This window comes from Serinus canaria, chromosome Z (genome assembly GCF_022539315.1).
Source record: "Serinus canaria isolate serCan28SL12 chromosome Z, serCan2020, whole genome shotgun sequence".
NCBI classification, from domain to species: Eukaryota; Metazoa; Chordata; class Aves; order Passeriformes; family Fringillidae; genus Serinus; species Serinus canaria.
The window spans coordinates 74,983,391-75,002,641 of record NC_066343.1 but is presented as its reverse complement, the minus strand read 5'-3'; the positions used below and the strand labels follow the sequence as shown (position 1 = coordinate 75,002,641).

The 19,251-nt window shown below is 60.1% G+C and overlaps 1 protein-coding gene across 1 annotated transcript in view; it reads right to left on the bottom strand.

Annotated features, from left to right (window-relative positions):
• The window catches only part of MAPK4 (mitogen-activated protein kinase 4), a 55,062-nt gene extending 37,361 nt beyond the window's left edge, over positions 1-17,701 (bottom strand). Inside the window, exon 1 of the mRNA XM_050987271.1 lies at positions 17,640-17,701. The gene's annotated coding sequence lies outside the window, so the exon portion shown is untranslated. The remainder of the gene's footprint in view (positions 1-17,639) is intronic.
• Positions 17,702-19,251: the final 1,550 nt, after the last annotated feature.

Here is a 19,251-nt window from a genome sequence, read left to right as displayed (position 1 = left end):
GTGTCCTGAGCAGGCAGCCAGCCTGGCCACTCAGCCGTGCAGGGACAGCCCTCCTTCCCCGGGGCACCCAGCACGTGAAACCCTCCGGGCTCGGCCGCCAGACAGACAGACAGACAGGCAGAGCCTGAACAAACACAGCCAGGCCCGCCTGCCCGGGCCAGCAGGGCCACCCTGCTGCCAGCCACTGCCCCGGCCCCTTGCCATGGGGCACCCACCCGTGCCACGCACACACAGCGGCATGGCCCAGCAGCCTGCTGGCCCTGTGCTCAGCACTGTCCCTGTCAGCCACAGGCCCTGTCCCTGGTCAGTCTCAGCCCCTGTCCCTGGTCAGCCACAGACGCTGTCCCAGTCCCTGGTCAGTCCCTGTCCCTGGTCAGTCCCTGTCCCTGTTCAGCCCCAGTCCCAGTCCCTGGTCAGTCCCAGCCTCTATCCCTCGTCAGTCCCTGTCCCTGATCAGCCCCAGCCCCAGCCCCAGTTCCTGTCCCTGGTCAGTCCCTGTCCCTGGTCAGCCCCAGTCCCTGGTTAGTCCCTGTCCCTGTCTCAGTCCCTGGACAGCCCCAGTCCCTGGCCCGTCCCTGTTCCTGGTCAGCTCCAGTCCCTGGTCAGCCACAGCCCCTGTCCCTGGTCAGTCCCTGTCCCTGGTTAGTCGCTGTCCCTGGTCAGTCCCTGTCCCTGATCAGCCCCAGACCCAGCCCCAGTTCCTGTCCCTGGTCAGCCCCAGACCCTGGCCAGTCCCTGTCCCTGTCCCAGTCCCTGGCCAGCCCCAGTCCCTGGCCCGTCCCTGTTCCTGGTCAGCTCCAGTCCCTGGCCAGTCCCTGTCCCTGGTCAGCCCCAGTCCCTGTCCCTGGTCAGTCCCAGTCCCTGTCCCTGGTCAGTCCCAGTCCCTATCCCTCGTCAGTCCCTGTCCCTGATCAGCCCCAGACCCAGTCCCTGGTCAGCCCCAGACCCTGGTCAGCCCCTGTCCCTCGTCAGTCTCTGCCCCTGTCCCTGGTCAGTCCCAGTCCCTGGTCAGTCCCAGTCCCTGTCCCTGGTCAGTCCCAGTCCCTGCACCTGGTCAGTCCCTGTCCCTGGTCAGTCCCTGTCCCTGGTCAGTCTCAGCCCCTGTCCCTGGTCAGCCCCAGTCCCTGTACCTGGCCAGCCCAGACCCTGGCCCGTCCCTGTCCCTTGTCAGCTCCAGTCCCTGGCCAGTCCCTGTCCCTGGTCAGCTCCAGTCCCTGGTCAGTCCCAGTCCCTGTCCCTGGTCAGCCCCAGTCCCTGCACCTGGTCAGCCCCAGTCCCTGGTCAGTCCCTATCCCTTGTCAGTCCCAGCCCCTGTCCCTGGTCAGCCCCTGTCCCTGGTCACTCCCAGTCCCTGTTCCTGGTCAGTCCCTATCCCTGGTCAGCCCCAGTCCCTGGTCAGCCCCAGCCCTGCCAGCTGTGGTTCCCACCCCACACTTGCTGACTGACACCACATTGATTTAAACCCATCAGAATTATCTCCGTTACCAAAATAAAGCAGTTCCTGGAACGGATGACTCAGAAGCCTCTCCCCTCGCTATAAATCAGAGCAGAAACCTGATACCTCGTGGGGGCAAATCACTTTGGCCTTTTGGTTTGGCACCTACAGCCTTTTCTTCCAGAAAAAAGGAGATTGGAAATGCACTCTGAGCCGGCACTGTGTCAGAGCTGAGCCTTTCCTCCCCGGGACGCCACGGCCAGGGCTTTGCCTGTGTTATCACTGGAGGGGCTGGACCAAGATAAGCAAAAGCAGGATGGATATTAAAAAAATAATTTTTTGAAAAACATACAGAAACAGCCCCAGAGGGTTTTTCACTGTCTCTGAGAAGCCTGCGAGAGGAATTTGCCCCAAAGGAGGTATGTGCAGCATGTGCCAGCAAGGCAGAGCCATGGCAGAGCAGCTCCTCCAACCCTCCACGGGCCCCAGAGATAGGGATCTGCAGAGAGAGCCCTGTCCTCTCCAAACGCTGCTCTGGGACCGCGCACCAGCGCCTGCACAGCCGGGCTGTGCCTCCCCTCTAACCCTCCTGCTCGCTGGCAAGTCCCACCCAGCCCGCTCCCTCCCTCCGGGGCCGCTCCGCTGGAGAGGGGAAAACCTACACGGGTCTGCACGGACCGCCTGCAGAAGGGTTCCACCCCGGCTGCTGGTGCGCTGGGATTCCATGGTTTGCCCCAGAACCCCGCGCTTCTGCCCTGAAGGTTCCCTCCCAGGTGTGTCAGTCACCTCTCCTTTCCCCTCCCTGAGCCCTCCCAGCACTGTCTGTCAGTCCTGGCATTCCAGAGGGGCATTGAGTGGCAGATTCAAAGGATGCCCTCTACCCCCCGGGGGCACTGGGCCATCCAGGTGTCCTTTGTCCCTTGAGAGCTCCCCTCCTGTCCCTGGCTGGTGGCTCCCTGCCCCTTCCCTGCCCTCTCCCTGGGGTTAAAAGGAGCAGCACCCACGGGCTCAGGAGTTCTGCTGGAGCTGGGGCTGGGTTCAGAGGCCAGAATGAAGCTCTGGATCCAAACCCTCCATCAGAACCGACTCCTTCCCTTCCCCATCGCCCTAAAGCTTCTCCACCAAAGGGAAACCTGAGGAGCAGCCCCTGTGATGGGGGGAAGCTCCATCCTGCAGCCACCAGAGCTCCTGCAGGCCTGGACTTGTCCCAACGTGCCACCTGCAGCCCCCAGCCAGCCAAAAATGTCCCTGGGGTGAAACACCACCCAGCCATGGCCAGAGGTGTTTTTGGGGTGAAACACCACCCAGCCATGGCCAAAAGTGTCCCTGGGGTGAAACACCACCCAGCCAGCCAGAGGTGTTTTTGGGGTGAAACACCACCCAGCCATGGCCAAAAGTGTCCCTGGGGTGAAACACCACCCAGCCATGGCCAAAAGTGTCCCTGGGGTGAAACACCGCACACCCAGCCAGCCAAAAGTGTCTGTGGGGTGAAACACCACCCAGCCATGGCCAAAGGTGTCCCTGGGGTGAAACACCACCCAGCCATGGCCAAAAGTGTCCCTGGGGTGAAACAGACACTGATCTTCCTTCAGCGTTGACAGAGACAGGACCCAGGGCATGGCTGGAGCTGTGCCAGGGAGGGTTAGGTTGGATATCAGGGAAAGGGTGTCCCCCAGAGGGTGCTGGCACTGCCCAGGCTCCCCAGGGATGGGCACGGCCCCGAGGCTGCCAGAGCTCCAGGAGCCTTTGGACAGCGCTGCCAGGGATGCCCAGGGTGGGATTGCTGGGGGTCTGTGCAGGGCAGGAGCTGGAATGGGTGATCCTGGTGGGTCCCTTCCAGCTCAGGGTATTCTGGGATTTGATGACGATAGGGCAAGGCCACCAAGCAGAGCCAGCACCGGGCAGAATCAGACAGGAGCAGAGTCAGAACCGGGCAGAGCCAGAACCGAGCAGAGACAGAACCAAACACAGCCAGCACCAAGAAGAGCCAGCACCAAGCAGACCCAGAACCGAGCAGAGCCAGCACCAAGCAGAGCCAGCACCAAGCACACGGAGCCCCGTGCCCCACGCTGCCCAGCCAAGGCTGCCCAGGCCCTGGGGAGGACCAGAGGACACCAGCAGACTGCCCAGAGGCACAGGAGGCACAGCAGGGCTTGGCCACTTCAGCCAGCCCTTGACCCGAGCGCACGGGGGCTCACGGAGCCTCTCCCGGGATGTGCCCTCTCCCTGGAGCCGCCCTTCCAGCCCAAACTGCCCTGCTGCTCCTCGCTCAGCCGGCTTTCCACACATCCAGCCTGCCCCACGGAGCTGTGCAGCTCCTCCCCTTGCGGGCAGGCATCCCTCAGCCCCCAAAACCTGCCTTTTCCTCGGGAGAGGGGCTGTCCCACACCGGCACACAGGCACAGCGGGAGCCCCACGGGACGCGGGGCGAAGCTCCCCCTCGTCTGCTGTGCTGTGAGAAACCATCTCTGCTGCTGGAACTGCCCAGCAGTTTTGGGAGACCCTGCTGCACAGCCACGGGGGTGCCAGCGGCCAGCAGAGCTGGGGGACGGGGGCAAAACCGCGCTGGCACCGTCACAAACAGCACAGGACACCTCCTAGGGAACCAAACCTGAAATATCCCAAGTCCTGCCCCTAAAACACACCGACCAAACCCAAAAAGGGCTCCCAGCGGCTTTCACCACCCACACGACAGACAGGGAATAAAAGGCTTTGCTGGACCGCTGCTAAAGCTTGCTGTCAGTATAATCACCTCCCACTATAATGAGATTACATGGATTAGCTGCACTTTAAGGAACCATCAGTGAGCCGGACAGCCTTTCTAGGCAGGCTCTTAGGGCTGCCCAGGGTAACGCCAGGAGGCTATTTTTAGAAAGCATTTCTCCAAATAGCCTGGGAGGGGGGATCAGCAGGCAGCAGAGGTGTGTTAGTGCGGGCAGCAGCTGAATGAATGCACTCTGCAGAGGGAAACAGACCCAGCCCTGCTCTCCCTTGGCCGGGCTGCTGCAGAAATTCCTTGAGGCCGGCGATCCCGCCGTGCTGAGCAGTGGGATGGGCTCGGGGCTGGAGGGGAGCGGGAGCACAGGGCTCACTGTGCTGGGCGGGGAACGCCGAGGCAGCCGGGCTGACCCGGGCTGACCCGGGCTGACCCGGGATGAACGGCTTGTGCAGGGCCCCCTGCACAGAGCTGACAGGCCCCAAACCCTCTCTCTGCTCCCAGGAAAACGTTCCCCAAAACCGGGTCTGAAATTAGACCTCCTGGCACCCACGGCCGGGTGGGACCGCGGCTCTGTCCCACGCAGGGCGGCGGTTCCAGCCTTCACCGGGAGGGACAGGGCTGCTCTGCAGGCATCACATTCTCTCCCAGGAAACCCCACCCTGGTAGCCACCCTCATCTCCGCCCAGCAGCCCTCAGGAGTTCAGAGGAACTCTCAGGCAACCAGGTTTTTTTAATTGCTTTTGGTCCTGGGAGCTTACTCCTACAAAATACCCATCAACCAACCAAAATTGGGCACTTCATTTTCCCAGGTCCTTCACTCTTCCTTTCCAGGATGGATCCAGCCTGGATATTTTGGGGAACTGCAGCCTGGGTATTTTGCTCCCCGTGTTCCATCCAGCCATAAGCCTGCACCTTCTCCCTCTGGTTGTGACTCAGCCAGGGCTGGTGAATAAAACCCAATTAGGGATTAAACACCCGAGCAGCACAGCAAAGGGATGGCCCCTACCCCAGGCAGCTCACAGCCTGGGATCTTTAGCTCCCACCATGGTGAAGCAACAAAAATAACCCATTAAAAAGTCACACTAATTGCCTTGCCAGCGGTCGGCACAAACTCCAGCTAAAGCTGGAGGTAAAAATGAATTACAAGCCTTAAATAGAAAATCCTCTTTCACTACTCCCACTTTAACCCTTAAATTTTAATGGGGTCGTGGTGAGGGAGGAAGAACATCCAGCCACTCCTCCGGCTCCCCTGCAACAAGGAGCAGGCTGGGTTCTGCTGGGTCTGCTCCACCACGGGCTCCTGGGCAGGCACCCAGGCTGTCCTAAACACCCAGGCTGCTCTGGGACAGACACACAGGCTGTCCTGGGACAGACACCCAGGCTGCTGCCAGGCACATCTCAGGCAGCCCTCAGCTCACATTCCTCAGGCCAATAGAGCCTTAACCAGGACAACAAACTTTAGAGGGTGAACCCTGCACCAGAGTCCCCCAGAGCCCTGGAAGTTCTGTCCCACATGTGGTTTGTGCTCCAGAGCCCTGGAAGTTCTGTCCCACGTGTGGTTTGTGCTCCAGAGCCCTGGAAGTTCTGTCCCACGTGTGGTTTGTGCTCCAGAGCCCTGGAAGTTCTGTCCCACGTGTGGTTTGTGCTCCTCAGCCACTGCCCAGGGCAGATCCCAGAAGGTGAGGGGCTGATGTGCATGTCCCAAACACCAACAGCTGCATGGTGTGGAGCCAACCAAGGGTTTTTGGGAATAACAAACAAGGACTTGGTAGAAACACACCAGAGGAAGTCCAGGATGAGCTGGAGAAGGGGCCACATGGAGCAGTGTTTTAGGGACAAACTCCTGGCTGTGGCTCCAGCAGGAAAGCTCAGCCCGGCATGGGTGCAGGGATGGGCCCAGAAGGGCCGGGCACTGCAGGGGAGAACGAGCCCATCCCAGACCCCAGAGCCTCCAACCCATTTCCAGAAAGGTCAGAAAGAACCACTGTGAATGAGAACTGACTTGCACAAAAAGTGGAAAACTTCTCCCCAGGGAGTGGAAGATTTAAATGTGCCCCACAAAGCCCAGGGCCCCAGGACATACCATCAGCTGAATCGACACTGGAATCAGGACTGGTGACCTCTCTCTTCTGTCTCACTCTCTTTTCTTCTTTCATCCATCTCTTTCTTTCTCTCCTCCCTTCCATCCTGGCCCCTCACCCAAGCCCCTCTGCTGTGTGCTTACACTGGAGATCCAGCCCTAACACACCAATTCCCACGCCAAGGGTGCAATCCACCAAAAACCTCTGCCAGCTTCTGTTGTTCCTTCCAGCCTGAGTCAGTCCTGGGTGCTCCCTCATCCCTCGGGGTGGGACAGCACACACAGCACTTCGTGTCCACGCTGGCTCAGGAGGAGAAAGGCCCCAGCACCACCCTTTGGTGAGAGCAGGAGGTGGGCAGGGATCCCTCAGGGATCACAGCCCAGGCTGCCTGCCCGCTGCCAGCCTCACAAGGATCACCTGAGCCAGAGTCACCCTGCTCCCCACCCAGACGGGAGCCCAGAAGGGAGGAGGGAGGGGGCAGCAGCTCACAGCACAGCTGGGAGGGAGCTAGCTGGTGGTTTTTGGGTGACCTGTTCTGCTCCAGACCGGGTGGTTTAAATGCAGGCTTAGAGCACGGCCTCGCTGTGAGCAACACAGTCAGGCTCGGGCTCCAGACCCCACAGTGCCCTGCATTTATTTAGCTAAATACTGCTCTGAAATGTCTCTTCTGCTCTGTCCAGGACTGTGAAACAGCCATCAGGACGGAGCAGCTTCACAGCTTTAATCCCTTCCTTCCCATTTGGCTCCAGTGGGCAGCAGCAAGACCATTTTGCAAGAGGGATCGTGCCAAGGAAACCTGGCTGAGGGGTTTGGTTTCTAAGTCCCAGAGACTCACTTTTTTCCCCTCCCATTTCAGTCTCTGTTGCTCCAAAACTTCTCATGTTTCCAAAGCATTTTGCAGCTCTCACAGCGCTTTGCTGGGATGAAGAAAAGCTGACACACATATCACGGCAGCAAAGATTATTTTTGCTGTCTGAGTGGTAGCGGGCACGTGAGATTTATCCAGACAAACGAGGTCAGAGTCGGAAATGAGCTTAGATTCCAGGCTGAGCCCAAACCACTGGGAGATCTGGGGTCTCCACGGGGCCAGGAGCAGCCCCAGCAGGGAGTGTCCTGTGTCAGCATCACTCCAGAGCCTCCCCGGGGTCTGCAGGCTGCCTGGCCCCTCAGCCTCAGGAGAAAGGGGGGATGAGCACCAGCAGCACCCTAGGCTCCTCCACAGGGAGCAGGGAGCTTCCCAAACTTTGGGATGAGCACCAGCACCAGCCTGGGCTCCTCCACAGGGAGCAGTGATCTTCCCAAACTTTGGGATGAGCACCAGCACCACCCTGGGCTCCTCCACAGGGAGCTTCCCAAGGTTTGGGATGAACACCAGCACCAGCCTAGGCTCCTCCACAGGGAGCAGTGAGCTTCCCAAGGTTTGGGATGAGCACCAGCAACTGGTCCTCCAAGAGCAGGCTTCCCAGGTTGGGAGACCAGCAGCACCTGGCTCCTCCACAGGGAGCAGTGAGCTTCCCAAGGTTTGGGATGAGCACCAGCACCAGCCCGGGCTCCTCCACAGGGAGCAGTGATCTTCCCAAATTTTGGGATGAGCACCAGCACCACCCCGGGCTCCTCCACAGGGAGCAGTGAGCTTCCCAAACTTTGGGATGAGCACCAGCACCACCCCAGGCTCCTCCACAGGGAGCAGTGAGCTTCCCAAAGTTTGGGATGAGCACCAGCAGCACCCCGGGCTCCTCCACAGGGAGCAGTGAGCTTCCCAAACTTTGGGATGAGCACCAGCACCAGCCCGGGCTCCTCCACAGGGAGCTTCCCAAGGTTTGGGATGACACCAGCACCAGCCTAGGCTCCTCCACAGGGAGCAGTGAGCTTCCCAAGGTTTGGGATGAGCACCAGCAGCACCCTGGGCTCCTCCAACAGGAAGCAGTGAGCTTCCCAAACTTTGGGATGAGCACCAGCAGCACCCCGGGCTCCTCCACAGGGAGCAGTGAGCTTCCCAAACTTTGGGATGAGCACCAGCAGCACCCCGGGCTCCTCCACAGGGAGCAGTGAGCTTCCCAAACTTTGGGATGAGCACCAGCAGCACCCCGGGATCCTCCACAGGGGCAGTGAGTTCCCAAGTTTGGGATGAGCACCAGCAGCACCCGGGCTCCTCCACAGGAGCAGTGAGCTTCCCAAACTTTGGGATGACACCAGCAAGCACCCCAGGCTCCTCCACAGGGAGCAGTGAGCTTCCCAAACTTTGGGATGAGCACCAGCAGCACCCCGGGCTCCTCCACAGGGAGCAGTGAGCTTCCCAAACTTTGGGATGAGCACTACCCCAGGCTCCTCCACAGGGAGCAGGGAGCTTCCCAAGGTTTGCTGTGGCGTTCTCCTCCCCGCCTGCTCAGGCACGGCACTGATCCAGCCACGGCAGATCCCGGGATCTGCTGGAACACACAGCATCCTGGTGTCCTGAAAAGATCCTGCGAGCGCTGTTACAACCGGGATTTCCCCCCAGCTGCTTCTCTTTCCCACAGCACGCCCTGCGCTTGAGGCAGACAGCAATTAGCTCTCCAGCTCAGAGACTGGCGACTTTTTTTAACCTTTTTTTAACCCATCCTTAACAGAAGAGATCGGGGGGCGCTCCCAATGACTCCGAGAGACAGAGCCTCTAAATGCCATTCCGGAGGGCAGACTTGCCGGCACGCACGGGAGATCAGGAGCTGCTGGAGCGCTGTGATCCCGCTCCAGCCCTCCCCGCAGCGCTCTCGGCCCTGCTGAGCGCTCGGTATTTGCCAAACCCTCCCCGAGCAGGGAGGGACGGGCGTGTTGCGGGCAGGGGCAGCCGCCCGGGACGCAGAGAGACGGCCGGGCCACCCGTTCCCGCCCCACCGCGGCCTGCGATTTGGGAGTCGGGTGTGGCCAGCAGGGGATCTGGGAGCAGGGGGTGGCCAGCGGGGATTTTGGGAGCTGGTGGGTGGCCAGCGGGAGGATTTGTGGAGGCAGAGTGTGGCCAGCGGGGATTGGGAGGCAGGATGTGGCAGCGGGGATTTGGGAACAAAGGTTGTGGCCAGCGGGGATTTGGGAGCAGGTGTGGCCAGCAGGGATTTGGGAACAGGTGTGGCCAGCAGGGATTTGGGAGCTGGTGTGGCCAGCGGGGATTTGGGAGCTGGTGTGGCCAGCGGGGATTTGGGAGGCAGGTGTGGCCAGCGGGGATTTGGGAGCAGGTGTGGCCAGCAGGGATTTGGGAGCAGGTGTGGCCAGCAGGGATTTTGGGAGCAGCTGTGGCTGCCTCCTCACCCTCAGCAGATTTGTGTCCCTTTCAAACAGGTGGGACAAGCCCCTGCTTGACAAGGTTTGGAATCCCTCAGTCAGGAATACCAGAAATGGCATTTTTTGGCAAGTATAAGCCCACCAAGACGCCCTTTGGAACTTCCCTGTCCCTTGCTCAAGCAGAAAGGGGATGACCAGAGATGGCACCGTGCTCATCTCAAACACTTCACGGCCACCACTGACCACTCCAACTTTGTTTTCCCAAAGGAGTCTCACCCAATTTCACATTTCCTTGACTCTCCCACCAAAGCACCCAGAGCTGGCATCAGCTGTAGGGTGAGCCTGGGGAGGGGGGAAAGTAGAAATGACAATTTTGCACTGAAATATGGCTCACTGGAGTTTAGGATTTGGTGGCACAGGTGTGAGGGAGAGAGGAGCACACCCCAGCCCCGTGCTAGCGCAGCTGGACACACAGCTGGAGCCAGAGCTGCAGCACAGCTGGCCCCAGAGCTGCAGCACAGCTGGACACACAGCTGGCCCCAGAGCTGCAGCACAGCTGGACACACAGCTGCAGTGTCCCTTTCAGCCCGACAGCGACTCCAGGAGCTACAAGACCCCTCTCCATCCCACAGGCATTCCTGCTTCCCAAGAGTTCCCATTCTGGCTCCCCCAGGAACGGCTCCCTGGCCACCATTCCTGGCTCCCAGCTCTCCTGGGCACAAGGACAGGCCTTGCCTGCTCACTGCCTCCCTTAGAACACGTCATTATTTCTAATTTCTGGTGTTTCTGCACTTGGCCATGCTCAGCCTGGAGGCTGTGTGGAAGGGAGCTAAGCCTGGCCTGCTCCTTGCAAGCTCTGGATAAAGCCCTTCTCAAGTTAATACAACCTCACACTGAAATAAATAAAAGAAGCCAAACAAGAAACTATGGAGAAAGGAGAATTCCCAGAGAGCAAAGGAGCTGCAGTTCTAAAATTATCTGAAATAGTCTCCCGGGTACAGGTGCCCGGTCAGATCCAATGCTTGTAAGAGAAATGCAAGCTAGTGACAAAATTCCAGAAAGGCTCAGGGTGGAACAGACCTCAAAGCTCATCCAGTCCCACTCCATGCCATGGGCAGGGACACTTCCACTGTTCCAGGCTGCTCCAAGCCCTGCCCAGCCTGGCCTGGGACACTCCCAAGGATCCAGGGACAGCCACAGCTCCTCTGGGCACCCTGGGCCAGGGCCTGCCCACCCTCCCAGCCAGCAATTCCTCATTCCCAAGATCCCATCTGTGCCTGCCCTCTGTCCCTGGGAAGCCATTCCCTGGCTGCTGTCCCTCCATGCCCTGTGCCCAGTGCCTGTGCAGCTCTCTTGGAGCCCCTGGAGCCCTGGCAGGGGCTCTGAGGTGTCCCTGGAGCCTTCTCTTGTGCAGGGGAACAGCCCCAGCTCTCCCAGCCATCCTCTGACCAGGACTCCCCCAGCTCAGGCCTGAGGAGCTCCAGCACATCCATGACCTGAAGAATTTCCCTGGCCCAGGGGCCCGGCTCAGGTCCCAGGACCACAGCTCTGACCCCCAGAGGGTGCAGCCCCTTCCTCACCCGCCCATCCCAGCACCCCTCCTGGGATGCAGGGTGGGAATTACAGCCACAGCAGCCGGGAACAAGGCCAGGAGCAAACCAACCTTACTGGGCACCGCGGGGAGTGGGGAGAGGAGCCCAGCACTGAGCCCAGCCCAGGGCTGCAATCCCGGCAGAAATGCACAGATAACTGCCTTTTTTCCCCTGTCCCATTCTCCTTGATCTCATTTCAGCTGGAAGCGGTCCCAGATGGATCCGATCCCGAGAAGCCCAGCACCTACCCTCTGTCCTTGGAGTCCTTTTGAGCCGGGACCTATCTCCACGCCGGCATTTCCAGCCCTGCCCCCTCGCAGCCGGGGAAAGGGTTTAATTTACCTTTCCCCAAAGGCGCTTTGCCATGGCTCAGAACTTTCCGTGCCCACTCTGTGGAGCACAGAGCCCGCACGGCACCGGGGGATTTCCAGCCTGGCTGCAAAGCCGGCCCTGCCCCCAGAGCTGCCGGGGCTGCGAACACCCCCGGGCACCACAGAGCCGGAGGTGGGCAGAGGGAGCAGCCTTGTCCCCGAAGGCTCAGCCTGCCTAGCTCATTGCTGCATTCCCCAGCCCCGCTTCACTCATTTCACAGGGGAACAAGCCTCGCTCGGGGCTGGAGATGACCTGCAGAGCTTCCTCTGGGGAGGGATCGCAGAAGGGCTTAGGAAGCCTCCGGCGGGAAGCAGCCTGCACTCCAAACCATGGAATTTGATTGGCCTTTTATCTCGGTTTACATAGCTAATTGTTGCAGGTGTATCAGTTGCCATGAAATTAAGCCCGTTGTAAAACCAGGTGTAGCCAAGAATTAAATTGTGCAAATAATGCAGACAGCTGGGACAGATGGACACCGACAGGACTCAGCTCGGGGGGATGGTTTGCTGCTCCCCCAATTCGGAGGGGCTGTAACCTGGCGCTGAGACACGGCCAAGCTGCTCTCCCGGGAGACCACGGGGGCGCGGAGTGCCCGCGGCTGGCCGGGAGCGGAGCTAGGCTCGGGGCAGCAGGAGCTGGGTGCTCACCGGGCAGGGCAGGGCAGGTGAGGCACGGCGGCCCGGGGCTCAGGACACAAGGACAGGGTGTGTGACACAAGGTGGCCGGTCCCCGGGGAGGGGACAGCAGTGCCCCGCGGAGCGCGGGGGGCACACACGAGGCCCCAGCTCCTTCCCTGTCTCCGGGAACGCCCCGAGGAGCCGGCAAGAGCCGGCAAGAGCCGGCGGCTCCGGGCTGCGGCAGCGGCGTGGGCTGCCCGGCTTCCCACGGAGATGAGCGCTGTGTATAATATAGAAACCGAGCTGCCTGTTCCAAGCACAACCACGCCGGCTGCTTTTTAAAGACAGGCTCGGCTCGGGTGGAAAGTGCTGCAGGAAGAAGCGGCGTTAGTCCCCCCGCAGCCTCCCAGCCAGGGGAAGCTTTCGGTGGGGAGATGTGGGAGCTGGTCCCGCTCCTGATCCAGCCCCGGGGACAGGGAGTGATGGCGAGGTCACCCTGGCACCTTTCAGCCGGGCTGAAATCGGCTCCTGTAAATCCTCACAGGCAATCCTGCCTGGAAAGCCCTGGAAGGAGATCAGTGTTTAATCTCAGCTGGCGCTGGGCAGGGGGAGCCCGCGGTGGCCTCGGGAGCCCAGCCCGGGCTGCCTGGCAGCACCTGGCCAGGTCTGAGGGGTGCCGCGGTCACCTGGGAGAGCAGCAGCAGGACATCGAGGCACAAATGAAGAGTTCAGCCTGCCAAAATATTTCTACCACGTGGAGGATGTGATAACCTTCCTCAGCGGTGTCAGGCACCCAAACACCACAAGCACCGAATTTCACCCTTCCACGTGCACGGGGACATCCTGCCACCATCCATCACAGCCACACACCCACGGGGGCAAATAAAAATGCCACCATGCGAGCAGCTCATGAGTAACCACTGTCAGACCCAGGGAGCTCACAAATCTTTGGGATGAGAAGTGGCTGCTGGCACAAGGAGCGGGTCACGTTTCAGCGTTAATTGCCCGTGGAGTGGCAGCAGGTCTGCGTGACAGGGACGAGGCCAAAATGAACTGCCACGTCTAATGCAAGTCTTCTTCTATTATAGTTTCTTTCTGCCTCTCTGCTGCTCACGGGAACGGCGAGCCCAAAATAACGGCGGCAGCGTATGACTTTAAAAGGGCAAATATTGAAAAGCCCAGAGCAGTGGCTGGCACCAGTGAAAGCAAGGAACCTGCTTCAAGCTTCTGCCAAAGACCCCAAAAGTGACAAACCTGGAAAAGCAGCAGGATTTAAATAATGAAAAAGCCATTCTGGCAAAAATGAGACGTAGAAAATGCATGGGAACCTGATCTTTCTAGGCACAGGGAAGGAGAGAGAAACAGCGCTGGAAAAGAAATGTCTGGTGTCGGTGACCGATGGGGACCTCTAAAGGGATCCACTAAAATCTGTACAGCTAACAGAGTTAATTGAAAAATAAGGCACTTTTACAGCCTGCCAGGAATGGGGAATGAGATATCTGCCAGGTTCACTGTTAGGCACCATCAGTAAAACTGATGAAACAGTTGCCAAAGAGGAGCAGAGGAGCACACAGATCCAGCCCCATGTGCACCCCACTGTGCCAAGGCAGAGCTTTTCTCACCAACCCCCTGGGCAACCTGCTTTCAAACCCCTCAATGACCCCTTAGGGCCCCTCAAGACAGAAATCTCAGTATTGCCAGACATCTGCCAAAATAAAGCATTTTCAGACCAACTGGTGGAACTCGGAAACTTTGTGTAGTCAGAGTATTTGGGTAAAAGGCAGGAGCAGCAGGCAGCCCGGGGTCAGCTCCAGCTAGAACAGCAGGCAGAAATTTCAGGTAAATACACGAACCAGAGACTAAAAATACTATTCCAATCAGCCAGCGGAGTTTCCTGGAATTAGATCCATTTAGGAGACTTATTATCTATCTAAAGACATTATTGTTGCCTCGACGCAGTGTTTGCCCACATTTCTACTGAGCACAGAATACCCCGAGGATGAATCTCACAGCAGGTGCAACCAACTCCACACGCATCAGGTGTGGCTGAGACAGACCAGAAAGAGCATCCCAGCGCCTTCCTCGGGGATTTCTGTCACTGCCCAGTCCCATCCCTGTCTCCTGCCCTGGGATTATATTCTATTAAATGTAAATCTCTAACACGACGAGCCGCGGTTGGTTGGTTGGTGGCCCAAATCAGCTCAGAGAGGCCACAGTCGGACAGACCAGGGGTTTGTGTGGCAGGGAAATGCATGGGGCCAGGACAGAGAAAGGCTGCCAGGGCCAGGAAAGGTTTGGGATGAGCAGGGAGCGCCTCCCGCCCAAGGCATCAGCAAAGAGCGGGTGTTCCCGGAGGGGGCGGTGGGAACGCATCCCTAAGGAGTCACAAAAGCGAGCTGACACCCATGGCTGCACCCGGACGGGCACCTGGCCACACGGCCACAGCAGCCGCGTCCCGAGGGTGCCACAAAACCACGCGGGGAGGAGCAGGAGCCCCGCGGTGAGGGGGGGACAGCACCCCCTGAGCAGCGGGGGTGGAGGGGACGAGGAGCAGGGAGTGACAGTGACCTCCGTGACAAGGACACGGCAACATCCCCTCCCGCAAGTCAAAACTAGATAAGTTCAACCTTGAAATGAGATAGCATCTCTCCAGAGTGAGAGCAATTAAATGTTGGCGCAAGGTAAGGGAGGAAGGGGGTGGCGGGGGGGACTCGGCGTTGCTCAAAGCCATTAACACAAAATTAACAGGCTGCTTGTTTAACCCGGGCTCCGCGTCTGCAAGGAGGATGAGCTGCAAATGCTTCCCTGCACTTGCATTTCTGCAACACCTCCCACCTGGGGGGGGTGGAAAGTTTCAGAAGCATTTTCTGTGCTTGGGAAGAGTCCTGAGTGGTAGGAAAACAGCAGGGTCGTGCTAAAAAAAGGAAAGATCAAGGCGAAAAGCCTGAAAACCAAGGTTTGCAAGCGCCGGGTGAGATTCATCTTCGCTTAAATTTAGACCTCTCAAGCTCAGCTATCCAAATCAGAGCCAGCACCCTGAAAGGCATTTGCCTGGCCTGCATATGAGGCTTTCCAAAGAGGGAAACAAGCCTCATTCGGAGGTGCCTGTCCCCCCTGTTTGGGGGGGACAGCTCGGAGCAGACCCTTTTAGGGCCCTGAGCAGGGGCAAACAAACAGCATCCACTAGAGCAGCTCCAGCCACAAGCGAGGTGGCTCACACAGCCTGCAAAGCTGAGGGGTAACTCCAGCCCAGAATGCCCGTTCTGGAGATTCTGGCAGCCCAGCACCAACCCAGGGGGCAGGAGCAGGGCGAGGAGCTGAGCCAGCTCCTTCACGACTCAGTTCTAGGTGTACAGAAGGGACAAACACGACCCTCGGCACGGAGGACTCGGCCTGGAGAGCGGGATGTTCCCAGATCAATGTCGTTCTTTCCAAACAAGGGTCATTCGGTTGGGATTGCAGGTTTTATCAGTCCTTGCTGACAGGCTGGGCTCAGGTGCAGGAGGAAAAGGACTGCGATGAATCACAGTCAGAGGCTCGTTTAGGTTGGAAGAGCCCTCCAAGATCACCAACCATTAACCCTGCGCTGACAAACCCACCTCTGATCTATCCCTAAGTGAGCCCAACTCCGCTCTGCTTTGGCTCCAAGGCCAGGCCAGGGCACACACCGACGGTTCTCTCAAGCATGAGGGCATCAGTGGAACTGGGATTACTGTGTCCCTTTGTCCCCTCCTCTTTTGTAGGGATGGGGAATGCTGGTGCTCACCTGCTGGGTGTGACATTTATCCTCAAAAGTCCAGCTCTGGCCCTTATTCCTGCAATATCCTCATTACAGTCCTGACCTCCCTCTCCCTGCAGTGCTTCACCCACAAACCTCCCTGGGGCTTGTCTCCTTCCCCCCGACAGACACCTGTCCAGCCACCACAAGGTCACAGCACTGCAGGTCTGAGCTGCCACCCCTGATCATGTCCAAGGGGCTCAAAAAGATGTCCCTGTCCCCAGGCCCCGCTCTGCACGAGGCTGGGACCCTGCTCCCACCAGGAGAGGGAAAAGCACTCTGGTTTGATGGGAAGTTCCCAGCGCCAGATAGGATTAGTTGTGTCTAATTAACTGTGAGGAGCCAGCAGCAGCACCGAGCTGACTGCAGAGACAAGACCCCATCCGTCCTCCAAGGTCTGAGTGTCCACTGCCGAGACAGCTGCTTGGACAAGGGCAACCCTGGACCCTGCACACCCCATTGCACACCCTGCCAAGTCCCCAGGCACACAGCCAGGCAAGCAGCGGCACCCCAGCACCTCTGACACCCAGCAAAGGCCGAGTTCTGAGTTCTGCAGCCTGGGGAGCCTCTCCCCCACCCAGCCCCACGCCTCGGGGAGGAGGGTTCCTCTGTGTGGGGACAGCCCAGAGGGGCCACTGCCACACCAGGGTCAGGTTTGCCTCCCTCCCCCTCTCTTATCCTCACACCACAGCAGCCTGGGGTGGATGTCCCCAGCCAAACTCACCTTGCCCACACCCGATGCCATTAAACCTGGACCGTCACCACCTGCCACCTCCCCCCCGAGGGTCTGGCTCAGGTGAGAGGAGATAAACCTGACCCAGAGCAAATGCAGCCTGCCTTGGAGCAGGGCAGAGGCAGAGGAGCAACCTTCTCTCCCTGGGCACTGGGAAGGGCTCTGGGGGTCCGCCAGGCACTGACACCGGGTTTGCCTGTGTGAACCCACAAGTCTGCACGGAGGGACACACATGGCACGGTGGGACACACAGGACCTGCACAGCCATGGGGCACGGTGGGACACACAGAGCCTGTTAGCAGGGATCGTGTGGGCACACAGGGCGGGTACAGCCCGTCACGGCACCCATGGATGGATGGATACAGCTCATGGAGGCACCCCGGGGCACGCATGGACTCAGAGGGCAGGTACAGATCCCTGGGGACCATGGGCACACACAGCACGCGTGGGCTCGCAGGGCACGTATGGACACAGACGGACGGTGTGGGCAAATGGGGCACGTACACACACCGCCCGGACAGACAGACAGACAGGGCACATACAGAAACACACCGCCCGGGACAGACAGACAGGGCATATACAGACACACACAGCCCGGACGGACAGACCCGCGGGCACGGACAGACAGACCGACAGGGCACACACAGACACACAGAGCCCGGACAGACAGACAGGGCACACACAGACCCTCGGGCACGGACAGAGCCGCGAGGCACGGACACACAGGCAGGGCACGGCGCCCGAACAAGCCCACAGGGCACACAAAGACGCACCGAGCCCGTGTGAAACGGCGGAGAAGCAACGCCGGTGTCTCCGCTCGCCCTCGCAGGCAGCCAGCCGGCGCTCCCAGGGGTTTGAAGCCCTCCGTTCCGGGCAAGGGGGTCCGGGGCACGGGAAGGACGAGGCGACACCGGCACCGCTCCCAGGGACGCTCCCGCGGGCGGTCCCGCACGGGGCACGGACCCGCCCCCGCCCCCGCCCGGCTCCCCCCGCCCGCCCCCGCTCAGCGGCAGCGCCCGGCGGGGCTCGGGGGCAGCGCCGGGGCCGCCGCACTCACCGGGGCCGCCGTGCTCGGCTCCGCCATGGCCCGACCGGCACCGGCACCGCGCCCGCCCCGCCTGACGTCACCCCCGGCCCCCGCCGCGCCGGCACCTGCGGGGGGCGGGGCCGGCAGCCGCGAACCCCCCCCATCCCCGGAGGCACTGCCGGGCTCCGGGCATCCCTCGCCATGCCCGGGAAACGACGCTGCAGAGGTCGGCTCCCCCCTCGCCGCCCGCGGGAGGAGCCCCCCGGGGGTCCCCTCCTCCCTCGCCATGCCTGGAAGAAGCCGCCCCCGGCATCGGGTCCCCCCACCCGTTCCGGGGAGGGACCGCCCGGGGGTCCGGCCATCCCTCGCCATTCACAGGAAAAGCCTCCCCAGGGGTCCGCTCCCCCCTCGCCATCCCCGGGGGAAGCGGCACGGAGAGGTCCGGTCCCACTCACCATGGCCGGGGGGAGCCGCCGAAGGCGATCCAACACCTCCGCTCCTCCCTCCCCATCCGAGAGGAGCCCCGTGAGCCCGGTCATCCCTCCCCATCCCCGAGAGGAGCCCCGTGAGCCCGGCCATCCCTCCCCATCCCCGAGAAGAGCCCCGTGAGCCCGGCCATCCCTCCCCATCCCCGAGAAGAGCCCCGTGAGCCCGGTCATCCCTCCCCATCCCCGAGAAGAGCCCCGTGAGCCCGGTCATCCCTCCCCATTCCCGAGAGGAGCCTGGTGAGCCCGGTGATCCCTCCCCATCTTCGAGAGGACCACCGTGAGCGATCCGCTCCCCGTTCCCTGGAGGCGCCACAGGCACGGATCTGGTTGCCCCCTTCCTGCCCCAGCCCCTGCGAGGAGCCGCGGGAGGAGGATCCCGCCTGGCTCCCGCCTCGGGGCATCCCTCGCAGCGGAGGGTGCTGAGCAGCTAGGCCCTCCTGGCTGGGCGTTCTGCCCTCTCCCCTGCCCGTGCCCATCGTGCTTTCTCTTATCAGCTTTAACCAGCGTGTTTGCGGGGCTGCCCCCAGCCATCGTCCCCGTGGGACCGTTCTGGGGCCGCTTTGGCCCCTGGGGCTTGGCAGGGTCCTCGTGTCCCTGCGCTCCGTGGGTGTTCCCTGCGGAGGAGGTGTGATCACAGGTGAGGCAGCTGAGCTCTTCCTACCCGCCGGTGCCTTCACCCACTGAGCAGCCTCAATGGGGGAAAAAAAAATCACCGTACGCTGTATTTACAGTGTGAAAGAGCAATTAAAGGAAGCTGCTTCAACAGCCTAAGTGGAGGAAGCGTGATAGCTCAATAGTTATTGATCCCCTCCAGACAGGCATGCTGCTTTGTTGGAGCTGAAGGAACCCTGCCTGATGCAAGAGAAGTGGAGAGAAAAAATAAAAAATGGTCCCGTAAATTAAAACTCCCAGGGAATTACATGGGAGGAAACGAAGGTGTATAAGCAATTTCTGGTGGCATAGTAATCTGTAACTCTACTGTTTTGCTGTCTAGGATTAAAATGAATGTTCCCATCTGGTTACTGCGTGAGCAGGAGGGTATTTAATAGAAGCTTGTGACTGTGGATGGAAGGGTGGAAACAGAGCAGAAAGAGGAATAGGAGCATGAGCAGTTATAGTTAAAACCTCTGAGGGAAACTGCTCCTGTGTGCTCT